This window comes from Prionailurus viverrinus, chromosome B2, assembly GCF_022837055.1.
Source record: "Prionailurus viverrinus isolate Anna chromosome B2, UM_Priviv_1.0, whole genome shotgun sequence".
Taxonomy (NCBI): Eukaryota; Metazoa; Chordata; class Mammalia; order Carnivora; family Felidae; genus Prionailurus; species Prionailurus viverrinus.
The window spans coordinates 65894194-65906442 of record NC_062565.1 but is presented as its reverse complement, the minus strand read 5'-3'; the positions used below and the strand labels follow the sequence as shown (position 1 = coordinate 65906442).

The 12249-nt window shown below is 37.6% G+C and overlaps 1 protein-coding gene and 1 non-coding gene across 3 annotated transcripts in view; both read right to left on the bottom strand.

Moving 5' to 3' along the window:
* Positions 1-12249, bottom strand: part of KCNQ5 (potassium voltage-gated channel subfamily Q member 5) — a 521883-nt gene that overhangs the window by 432413 nt on the left and 77221 nt on the right. The window lies entirely within an intron of this gene.
* LOC125166895 (U6 spliceosomal RNA) lies at positions 4040-4145 on the bottom strand. The gene has a single exon (XR_007152602.1). It is a non-coding gene; the product is annotated as a U6 spliceosomal RNA (small nuclear RNA).

Here is a 12249-nt window from a genome sequence, read left to right as displayed (position 1 = left end):
TCTCTCCTTCTATTCTAAATGACAGACTTGCTGGATAAAGGATTCTCGGCTGCATATTTTTTCTGTCTAGCACCCTGAAAATCTCGTGCCAATTCTTTCTGGCCTGCCAAGTTTCAAAAGAGAGATCAGTCACGAGTCTTATAGGTCTCCCTTTATATGTGAGGGCACGTTTACCCCTTGCTGCTTTCAGAATTTTCTCTTTATCCTTGTATTTTGCCAGTTTCACTATGATATGTCGTGCAGAAGATCGATTCAAGTGACGTCTGAAGGGAGTTCTCTGTGCCTCTTGGATTTCAATGCCTTTTTCCTTCCCCAGTTCAGGGAAGTTCTCAGCTATGATTTCTTCAAGTACCCCTTCAGCACCTTTCCCTCTCTCTTCCTCCTCTGGGATACCAATTATGCGTATATTATTTCTTTTTAGTGTATCACTTAATTCTCTAATTTTCCCCTCATACTCCTAGATTTTTTTATCTCTCTTTTTCTCAGCTTCCTCTTTTTCCATAACTTTATCTTCTAGTTCACCTATTCTCTCCTCTGCCTCTTCAAGCCGAGCTGTGGTGGTTTCCATTTTGTTATGCATTTCGTTTAAAGCGTTTTTCAGCTCCTCGTGACTGTTCCTTAGTCCCTTGATCTCTGTAGCAAGAGATTCTCTGCTGTCCTGTATACTGTTTTCAAGCCCAGCGATTAATTTTATGACTATTATTCTAAATTCACTTTCTGTTATATTATTTAAATCCTTTTTGATCAGCTCATTAGCTGTTGTTATTTCCTGGAGATTCTTCTGAGGGGAGTTCTTCCGCTTGGTCATTTTGGATAGTCCCTGGCGTGGTGAGGACCTGCAGGGCACTTCCCCTGTGCTGTGGTGTATAGCTGGAGTTGGTGGGCGGGGCCGCAGTCAGACCTGATGTCTGTCCCCAGCCCACCGCTGGGGCCACAGTCAGACTGGTGTGTGCCTTCTCTTCCCCTCTCCTAGGGGTGGGATTCACTGTGGGGTGGGGTGGCTCGTCTGGGCTACTTGCACCCTGCCAGGCTTGTGATGCTGGGGATCTGGCGTATTAGCTGGGGTGGGTAGGCAAGGTGCTGGGGGGCGGGAGGGGCAGGCTTAGATCGCTTCTCCTTAGGTGATCCACTTCAGGAGGGGCCCTGTGGCAGCGGGAGGGAGTCAGATCCACTGCCGGAGGTTTGGCTCCGCAGAAGCGCAGAGTTGGGTGTTTGGGCTGAGCGAGCAAGTTCCCTGGCAGGAACCGGTTCCCTTTGGGATTTCGGCTGGGGGATGGGCGGGGGAGATGGCGCTGGCGAGCGCCTTTGTTCCCCACCAAACTGAGCTCTGTTGTCAGGGGGCTCAGCAGCTCTCCCTCCCTTTGTCCTCCAGCCTTCCCGCTTTCCGAGCAGAGCTGTTAATTTATGACCTCCCAGACGCTAAGTCGCGCTTGCTGTCGGAACACAGTCCGCCCGGCCCCTCCGCTTTTGCAAGCCAGACTCGGGGGCTCTGCTTGGCCGGCGAGCCGCCTCCGCCCCGGCTCCCTCCCGCCAGTCCGTGGAGCGCGCACCGCTTGGCCGCCCTTCCTACCCTCTTCCGTGGGCCTTTCGTCTGCGTTTGGCTCCGGCGACTCCGTTCTGCTAATCCTCTGGCGGTTTTCTGGGTTATTTAGGCAGGTGTAGATGGAATCTAAGTGATCAGCAGGACGTGCGGTGAGCCCAGCGTCCTCCTAAGCCGCCATCTTGCCGCAACTCAACTAAAATAGTTACTTTATAAGGTTATATGTTCATTTATTCTCATGAATAGCCTTTTAAGTATTTCAAAATTACTTTTTAATTTCCTTCGGAACTGTGTCCCATTCTTTTACATTTACTCAGAGAATGAATTTTATTGTGGGAGGCTATAAAAGGATATTTGGAGTCCCTTATGATAAACAGTATAAATAATTAAGGTGGGCAATGGCATTTGGGTTAAGAACAAGATGCAACTGTAACATACTGGAAATTTTTTTAATGTGGTTCATAATTTGGTTATAAAGGCAAAACCAAAAGAAGAGCTCTAAAATAATTTTGAACAATAGCAATATCACTTGAGTAAATAGAAAACTTATTATGGTAACTATTAAGATCAACGCACATTGTCTTACTGAAATGTATTTTTGAATCTCAATACCTTATCCCTTAAAGATGCATTTAAGACTTTATTATTTTTTTCCTAAAGAAATCAGACATAGGACATTGCTGCAAATCTTTCAAATGACATACTTTGAAGTGAAATATAATTTTAATAACAGAGCTAAAATAATCCATGAGCCAATAAAATGTATTCAAATTTTAAATAATGGGATCTATGTCCCCAAGAAGGTCTATAGGAAAAGAAGAATTGACCTGTGTTTGATCTGATCTAGTTCTTTAAATTCAACTTAGATTTCCCCCCTCCACTACCAATTCTTTATATTACTTCTTTTAATTTTTAGGTAGACATGTGTGGTTTGTTATCTATTTGTTTGTGTAAGACCCCAGATATTAAGCCTTCTTAATGCTTTTTTTTTTAAGTAGGCTCCACAGAGCCTAACATAGGGCTTGAATTCATGACCCTGAGATCAAGACCTGAGCTAAGACCAAGAGTCAGACACTTAACCAAATGAGCCACCCAGGTGCCTCAAGGCTTCTTGATGTTTTCATATCATTTAAGAGTTCTTTAGAGTAGAGGTTTCATTTATTAGATGACTTTCGTAAAATTATCATCATAAGTTCTTATAAATATGCTACTGTACTTTCTTTAAATATGTGTGCATATTTTATAAAAATATTTGCATTAAATAAAACATCAGGAAGGATATGGAAAGTTTAAGACACAAAAGATTTAAATTTGAACACTACTGTGTGAGAATATTAAAATGAGCTTATCAGCTATCTTTTAATCTGTTATTAATCATATGACATACTTTCCATGTGAAAATTATCTATTGAGCAATTATCTATTTCTCAAAATTAAAATAAAACATAAAATCCACTGCATTATTTTTTCTATGATACACATGTTTCTGGGCATGGACTCTCATGTTACAAGTCAAATGTTCTCTCACTGTATTTCATCCTTAACAAACTGTACAAGAGTTCTTATTGACTTGAAATAGGTGCTTAATTATGATCTCAAGCATATTTCCACGATTTTACATGTAACAATATAAAAGTAATTATACCACAAACATCAATCTTGAACTTCTGAATTTTGATACACGCTATGGAGAAAAATTATTTGTAGATACAATATTTCTCAAGACTTGAAAAACTGAGATAATATTAGGATATTCAGATACTATGAAATAATTATTCTTTTTAAGAACTCAGTAAGAGATATCATTATAATTTCATAGTATTAGATTAATCAACATTAAAATACAATAGCATAAACCACAAGAATTATTTTTAAGATGTTTTATAAATGTGATCTTATAATGATTTCCCCTTTTTAATTTATATGTGTCTATATTTGAAAGTAAGCCATTCTGCAGGATGAATAAGTTCTAGAGATCTAACGTATAGTATGGCACCTATAATTAACAACACAGCACTGTGTACTGGAAATCTGTTGAGAGTAAATATTAGGTACTCTCACCACACACACACAGAAAAGGTAATTATGTGAGATGGATAATTATCTTGACCATAGTATTCATTTCACTAGTATATATGTACATCAAAACACAATGTTATACATCTTAAATATATATTTTTTGGGCCTAGAAATAGAATTTACTTAGCAATATTATATTTTATGTGGATTATTTGAGAGGAATAAGTTAGCCACTTTACTCTCAAATTGTCTGGTTCAACTTCACAAAATGTGATTCATGGAATCTTAAGGAAGGGAACTCTTAAACACCTATTGTTTGTGAATTTCTTTTTTAAATTGAAGTGTAGTTGACATACGATTTAGTTTCAGGTGTACAACATAGTGATTCAACATTTATATACATTATAAAATGATCACCGAGATAAATCTAGCTACCATCTGTCACCATAGTTGTTAGATATTATTAACTATATTTCCTATAAAACTATGGAACGCGTCACAAATTTACATGTCAACCTTGTGCGAGGGTCATGCTAACTTTTCTATATCATTCTAATTTTAGTACATATACTTCCAAAGTGAGCACAAGTATATACAATTTTTATTAAAAAAAAAAACGAACAAAGTAAATTACATACGCTATTAAGCAAGTACATGTCCTCGGCCAAGGAGAGGATCCATCCTCTTCATATTTTAGTGAGAAACCAAGGAGACTCACTACCATGTGAAGGCAGGAATTGGTCTCAGCAAAACTTACATTTGGCTTTTTCTGCTCATTACCCATTTCATCTTATGCTTCAGAACCTTGTCTAAACCTCTGTAGCAAGAAAGTCTTTGTCATAATCAAAGCACAAACATTTTCTGAAAGCCTTTGGTGTACAAGATTGTAACTGTCATTAACAGCCAAAATCTGCAAGGTGAAAGCCAGGGCCTCAAGGGATTTGGCCTGAGGATTTGGGACAGGTTGGCAGAACCCGTATTGTGTAGTTGTACTGTGAACACACCCAGATACTGTCCAGTTTGTGTGCTACAAACACTGCATGTCTCTAATGATCTCACTGGTAGGTATAGAGATGGGAGTCAGTCTTCACACCCACCCTGCCTGAAATTGGCCACTTTAGGGATGAATCACATTCTCACTTACCTCAGTCCAATTAAAGAAATATTCACTAGTAAATAATTTGGCAACCACTTCTTTGTCATAAAACATATTTAAACATCAATTTTGGCCCCAACAGAAAGACAAATATTTGATGGTAGGAACAAATACTATGTTATTTAGCTAAATTATATAATTTTAAAACTCTTGCCTAGATTTAAAAAGTTCCATCTAATTTACAAAAGCAATTAATTTGCTCACAGAGACTGTATTTTTCCTCTTTGTAACATTTATTTTTGTTTTCCCATTTCCTTTATTATCTCCTGTTAGAAAACTGTTTCTAGCATTAATTTGTATTCTAAATATGATGGCAAAAATCCATCAGATTTATTGCCCAGACTCCCTGGTGCCCATTAATACGATTCTCAGGATATTAAGGGGAAATCAAGTTTTCGCTGTTTTTGAACTGCCTTGACATTAGCAGTTACCATTTAGAAACTGATGGAAATTAGCCAGTATATGGAGTTCTGACATATATCAGTTGACAATTAAGCTCTGTATCTGCTGGTCATTAGTGAAATCACCCTAGCTACCGAATAATACCCGAGGTTACCACTATCTATATTTATGACAAAAAGAGATTTTTGCATGTCCTTTTGTAACCACATGATTATTAGGCATCAAGTACACAAGCAACTGCTCCTGAGCTACATTAGCAAAAAAAGGGAAAGCAAAGTATTTAGCCATATTGCACAGGACGTTCTATGAGGATCTGTTCAGTACAGTGGAGGATCCATTTCCATTTTGAACTCTAAAGATGGTGTGAGTCTTCCTACCAAATGGGCTATAAAAAGCTCCTCATTGCTACAGCTCAAGGATGGAGAACTTTAGAGAAATAGAGCATAGCAGTTATTGTAGTGTTGCACAATCATGGCTAGCACTTAATAGAACATATCGGAGGAAAGGTAGGAATACTTTAGAAAGACATTATTTGATATGAACTTGAAATCTCAAATATGTAGAGAAATTAAGGCTTAGTAATAAGATCCCTTAAACAAAAAAATGAACTCACCAGGAGCATGTCTCTAAGGTGCTCAGAACCTACTCCATAGCAGATATAAGTGCTCTTACAGAGGACTAAATGAAGGCTGTGAGCAAACAGAAAAGATGTAATTCTTCCTGTGGTGGTGGAAAAGGGCTCATAGGTGAGCAGACATATGAGTTAGGCATCTGAGAATGAAAGGGATCTTATCATGTGGGTAAGGGGAAAGAGGAATCCATTCCAGTCAGAGGGACGAGATGAAGAAAGTCACAACTCAAGATGAAGTGCATACCCTTTCTTTTTTTTTTTTTTTTTAATTTTTTTTTTCAACGTTTATTTATTTTTGGGACAGAGAGAGACAGAGCATGAACGGGGGAGGGGCAGAGAGAGAGGGAGACACAGAATCGGAAACAGGCTCCAGGCTCTGAGCCATCAGCCCAGAGCCTGACGCGGGGCTCGAACCCACGGACCGCGAGATCGTGACCTGGCTGAAGTCGGACGCTCAACCGACTGCGCCACCCAGGCGCCCCTGAAGTGCATACCCTTTCTAGAAACAATACAGGAATTATGTAGAGTGCTTGTGTTTAGGGTCATAGGAAGGATTGGATATAAAACTAGGAAGGCAAAAGAGTTTGGGAATATCATTTTAAGGGATTAAGTTTTACTGAATGTAAATGGAAAAATGTCTTTGAACATTTTTGAGAAGGACAGTGACATGAGCATATCTAGTCTTTATGCCCTCATGTAAGACAAAGAGCCCCATTTGGCCTTAGACTATTCCTTGAACCTAGAATGCACACACAATAAACTTAATGTTTTTTATTGATTAGCTAATATTCACACTGCTAAGTGTGGAATATCTGGAATATGGAATATCGACTGGAAAAAAAGGGAGACTAGAGGCACCAGAAGTCCTTAGGAGGCCTTGCAACTGTCAGGAAAGGGGAGTTATCCAATGAATCATGACAGGGGCCATGTGGTTGAGAGGTTGGGTATCAGAAGGAGAGGGATTTTATAACTCAAAGGAGTAGGTAGGTAAAAGGTGATAAGAAGGCCTTGAGGAGGAGGAAGAGGTGTGAGGGTTGTGGGGGGTGGGGGGCAGAAAACAAAAAAGAAGTGTGTTTGGGTGGGATACCTTGAGTTCAAAGCACCTTTTGGATCTTCATGTGGAAACATCCAATGTGGGGCTGGTGCTTAGGAGAAGTCAGCTAAAGATGTTAAATCCAAAGCCAAAAAGTTTGCCTATATTTCAAATGTGTGACTTGATATCAAGAATTGCATTTCATGCTAAATAGCAAACTCAACCAGCATTTTATATCTACTTCCCACCATCAGGATTTAAGTATCTATTTATTTATTTATCCTGTAAATATTACTGAGCTCCTGCAATATGTCAGGCATAGTTTTGAGTGTGAGGATGCAGCAAAGCTGAGAGAGACAATGTTCTTGTCTTGTTCTTATTTTCCGTTGGAAGATAATCCAAGACCAAATAAAGTAAAAAACATATAATAAAATTTCAAGTAGGATAAGTGTATTGAAGAAAAATAAAGCAGGGAGGAAGAAACAGAATTATCCTTAAACTAAATATTTATAATCCACAGTTGGGATCAAAACCAAGGACTACTTAATGACTTTCTCCTTATTCTTTCTATTGCTAATAATGAATAAGAGTCAAGTGGGTCATCTACCTCAAGAAAGAGGCCATTCAGAAGAAATGGAGAGGCAGGATTTTCTGCTGAATATTCTTGATCTCTCAGTTGAGGTCCATGACCCTAATTCAGCTATAAGAAAACTATGGTCATGAGAATAAGAAATGTCCCCAGATGGTTCCATATAGCTCTTCTGCAAGGTGGAGAATCTATATGAGAATAACTAGGATTACACAAATTATACTCATGACTTTGGAAATTAATAAATTAATTAATTAACCAGTCTACATTTTTTGTAGACAGTATACAGGTGGTGAAATAAAATTATTTTTTACCATTTATTCAGGTCTTAATTATGACTTATCATGTGGTTATTCATGAAGCTAATAAAGTCTTTGTTATGCAGAGTGTAGGGAAGCACAGAATGAAATAAAAAGAGGGAGGGGAGGAGATAGTAAGGCAAAAAGCGGTTGAGTTTTCATCCAGAGGGAAGACTTCAAATGCATTTGTCAAGAAAAGCTACTGGTGTTCCATTACTCAAATACATTATTTGCAACTGTCGTTATGATCATAAATTAATGCATGGAATGATGATGAAATTATATACACACCCATGCTGGGAATGTGTCAGAGATGTGGTTCCAAGAGACTGTTATTATCTGAGGTAAATCCTGCACATAAGAAATCAAATCTTTTTTGATTCAAAGATTGACAACAGTGATAAATAAATTCAAGTATTTTAAAGCCATTAGGATTCAGAAGTGTTCATTCATGGGCTAGGCTTGCTGCTGCATGCCACTCACTGCAGAGGATGAACTCACCTTTCTTCTTGAAACACTCTTCCTCTGGCTACATGTACCTCAGACTTTACTGATTTTCTTTTGACTGTTCCTTTGTTGTATATCTGTAAGTTCTACCCAGCCTATGAATGTTGCTTTCTTCAAAGTTTCATTCTAGACCTATTTCTCTTTTCATATGAAATGCTCTCTGTAGGTAATCTATTCATTAATTCATTCAACACATATGTATTGAGTGCCTCCCATATGTCAGCACTGTTCCATGCACCTGGGATACATTTGTGAACAAAACAAATAAAATCCCTGTCTCTAGAGAACTGAAACTACAGCAAGTTTCAATTACTATATATATGCTGGTGAACCCCAAGCTTATATCTCCAGCTTCCATCTGTTTTCTGAGCTCCAGATTTATCCACTTACTCATTCTCCACTTGGATATTTTAGAAGCATCTCAAATTCAACATGTTCAAAATGGAACTGATTAGGTTTGGAGATAAAATTATGAATTCAGTGTTCCCTATCTCAAGAGTGGAATCAACTTCCTTCCATCTGCAAGGCCCAAAGATGTAGGAGTAATCCTTGTCCTGTCAGCTTCATCCGCAACTATCTACTTCTCTCCATCTTTATTGCTTCCTTTCCAGTCTAGTCTACTTCACCATCCCTCTGGGACTTTAGAGTGGTCTCCCTGCACTCATTCTTTCCCTACTCCAATTTTCCATAGCCAGATGATGTTTAAAAATGCCAAATCTTTTTGATCATATGAGCCCCTTTAAGATAAAAGCCAAAATCCTTCAGAGAGCCTACCAGATCTTGTATGATTTACCTTCCCTCAATCTCTTCTATCTCTCCATGTGCGGTTCTTATCTTTGCTCTCAGCGCTGCAGCCAACAGGCTTTCGGAATCTCAAACACACTATATGCTTTTCAAACATAGGGTCCTTGCACATACTGTTACCTTACGCTACTTCAAGTGGTTAACTCCCATATTTCCTTCAGTTTTTGGCCCAAAGGTCACCTCCTCATGGAAGCTGTATCAGTCTGCTATTGCTTTTGTAAGAAAACATTAGAGGCTGGGTGGCTTAAACAATATAAATTTATTTTCTCACAATTCTGGAGACTAGGTGTCCAAATCAAAGGGTTGGCAGGTTTTGTTTTTCCTCAAGCACCTCTCCTTGGCTTGCAAATGGCCATCTACCTTCTCACTGAATCCTAACATGGCCTTTTGTCTGTGTGCATGGGTCCCTGGTATCTTTTTGTATTCTCATAAAGATACCAGTCTTATTGGATTAGGATCTTACCCTTCTACTTCATTTACCTAATTACCTCTTTCAAGACCTTATCTTCAAACATGATCACATTGGGGAATTAAAACTTCAACATATGAATTTGGGGGGACACAATTTAATCCCCAACAGAAGCCTTCTCTAATTCCCCAGGTTAGCTTAGGCTCTCAGTTATCTGTTTTTTTTTAACACTTGTATTTGTTATAAAGCACTCTGCACAGTTTGTAATAACCAAAGGTATTTGCCACATAAAATATCTAGCCCCTTCCTATCTCTCTGATCTCATCTTCTACCATTCTCCCTCACTCACCCCATTTCCCTTGTGGATTCCCTAATATGTCAGTCACTTCCTGCCTGGAATTCTCTTCTCATGACTCATTCTCTTTCTTCATTCAGGTCTCTGTTCTAACATTTCCTGACCACTGTGTCTTGAAACATATTACCCCAATCCCCAAAATCTTCTATGCCCTCATATAACTTAATTTTTTTCATAGTACCACCTGTCATGATAATATCTATCTATTTTTATTTGCTTACTGTTTTTTTGCCTGCCAGAAGGTCAGCTTCTTAGGTTTTGGCACTGTGTCCTGCAAGTCTAGAACATTTTGGAAAAACAGGAGGCACTCAATGCATGTTTCCTGAATGAATAAAAAAAGTCTTTATTTATATAATTATTTGATCTTTATCTACTTGCCCTATCAGACTGTAATCTCTGTCAAACAGGAAGAATGTGTGCCCATGCTTACCAGTGACTGGGCATGTAAGACTAGTGGCTGGTACATGGGATATTCTTTTTATATTCTTAGTAAATTCTTGGTAAATTTATTTTTAGTAAATATTTGCTGAATGAATGAGTAAAAAGAAATAAAAGCAAAAGTAGTGCAAGTTTATAGAAAACATCTTGAAACAATTTGCAGAACATGAAGAGAAGTTGTGGCATTTCTAGCTATTTCACAATTCATTTTGATTTAGCAGGGGTGCACCCTCAGTTTAAACATGCTTTTCTGGGCCAAATCTCTGTTAGTGGCCATAAAACTGCCATCAGAGTGCTATGAAAATTACAGGAAAAAGAGAATAACAGTATTTTTATTTCTAGAAATATTTCCTTTCCAAGGACCAAGAGGAATCCCAGATTATTCTTTATTTGGATGGTCTTTTAGTTTGCCAATGAATGGGATTCCAGGACTAAATTATTTAGATGTTTTGCATGGATTAAAATAAAGGTCTTAAAAACAAGGCAATAAAAGCACACATTTAGAGTGACTCCTACTCCAAACCAAGTAATTTTTTCTATGCTTGTTTTATTTTTAGAGGATTTTGAAAGGGAGGAAAACTGATCAATATTATATTTAGGTAATATATTATTTTTGAATGCATCACGAATAGGTGCAACAATAACTTTATATGTAATATTTGTAATTCCTTAGAGAATCACGTCCTTTCTCTCCAAAAATACCCTGATAGCAACCCAACTACTTATTGAAAACTACATGAGTCAAAAGAGGAACTATAATTTTGCTATTTTGATTTGTCCCTCCATTTAGAAGAAAGTTTTAAAAAAAGTATTTGTTTAATAAGTTCAAATCTAATATTTTTTCTCTTTGCAATAAGGTAAAATTCTGAATAATTTCATGTCTTTAAGAACATCTGAAAGAATTTTCCTTTTTACATTTCAAATTTTTTCTCAATTTTTGCCTACCCTGACTCCCTTTAATTTCATATCTTAATACATATGAAATATGTGTTAATACATGCAAAAAGTCAAATTTATGAATGCTTTGACACTTAATTGTAATTACAATTTCAATATCAAAACATATGTTGACAAAAACAGAAGGTAATATGAATAAGAATGGGTAAAAACTTCTGAGGAGCATCGATCAGAGCAAATTTAGGATGAAGGAAGTTGTAATAAAAGGAATAAGGTGGTCCCTACCATGTTTTGATAAATGTGGTGTAGACTCAGTTTATGTTGGATCTTATTGTGTTGGTAGCCATGTGAATATTTAATGAAGTGTTTTTAAATCACCTCTGGCTGTCTTTGGAACATTTATTTGATCTTCCATTAACAGTGGTAAGAAGAGAAGAAATGCATACAATGGCATTCCATGGCCTAATCCCTAAAGGTTCTTGCTTTTGAGGAAATATATAAGATTTTAGATTGTTTACTGTGAAATTTAACACCTATTTTGGCAGGATTTCTTAACTTCAGCGCTACTGACTTTTGGAGGGTTGGGATAACTCTTTGTTGTGTTCCCGTGCACTGTTAGAACATTCAGCTGCACTCCTGGCTTCTGCTTATTAGATGTCAGTAGGATCTCCCTCCCAACTGGGACAAGTAAAAATGTCTTCAGACATTGCCAAATGTCCCATATTGCCCCTGATTGAAAACTACTGCTTTAAAGTTTCATAATGATCCTTGTAATCTACACTCAATAAATGAGTATTTCTTGAGGACCTGTTATGTCTTTTTGTGTTCTAATGAGGATTAAGAGAAGAATATGACATGGCTTCTTCTCTTAAAATGCTGAGTCCATGTTACAGAGACAGTAGCACTGGAGTACAATAGAAAACCTTTATCACTAGTTCTAGATGTCCTGTATTGCTAATAAATACCTGAGTGACTTAAAAGAGTATCCAGAGGGGAACCCATGGGGGAGATTTCTTAAAGGCACGACTAGGCATGGGCTCTGAAGACTGGATGAGATTTGGAAAGACAATATTAAGAGGAAAGTATATTTCGGGTGTCATGGACAACATATTCACAAAGGTCCAAAGCAAAAATCTGGGTAAAAAGAGTATGAGAGAAACTAAAGAAATA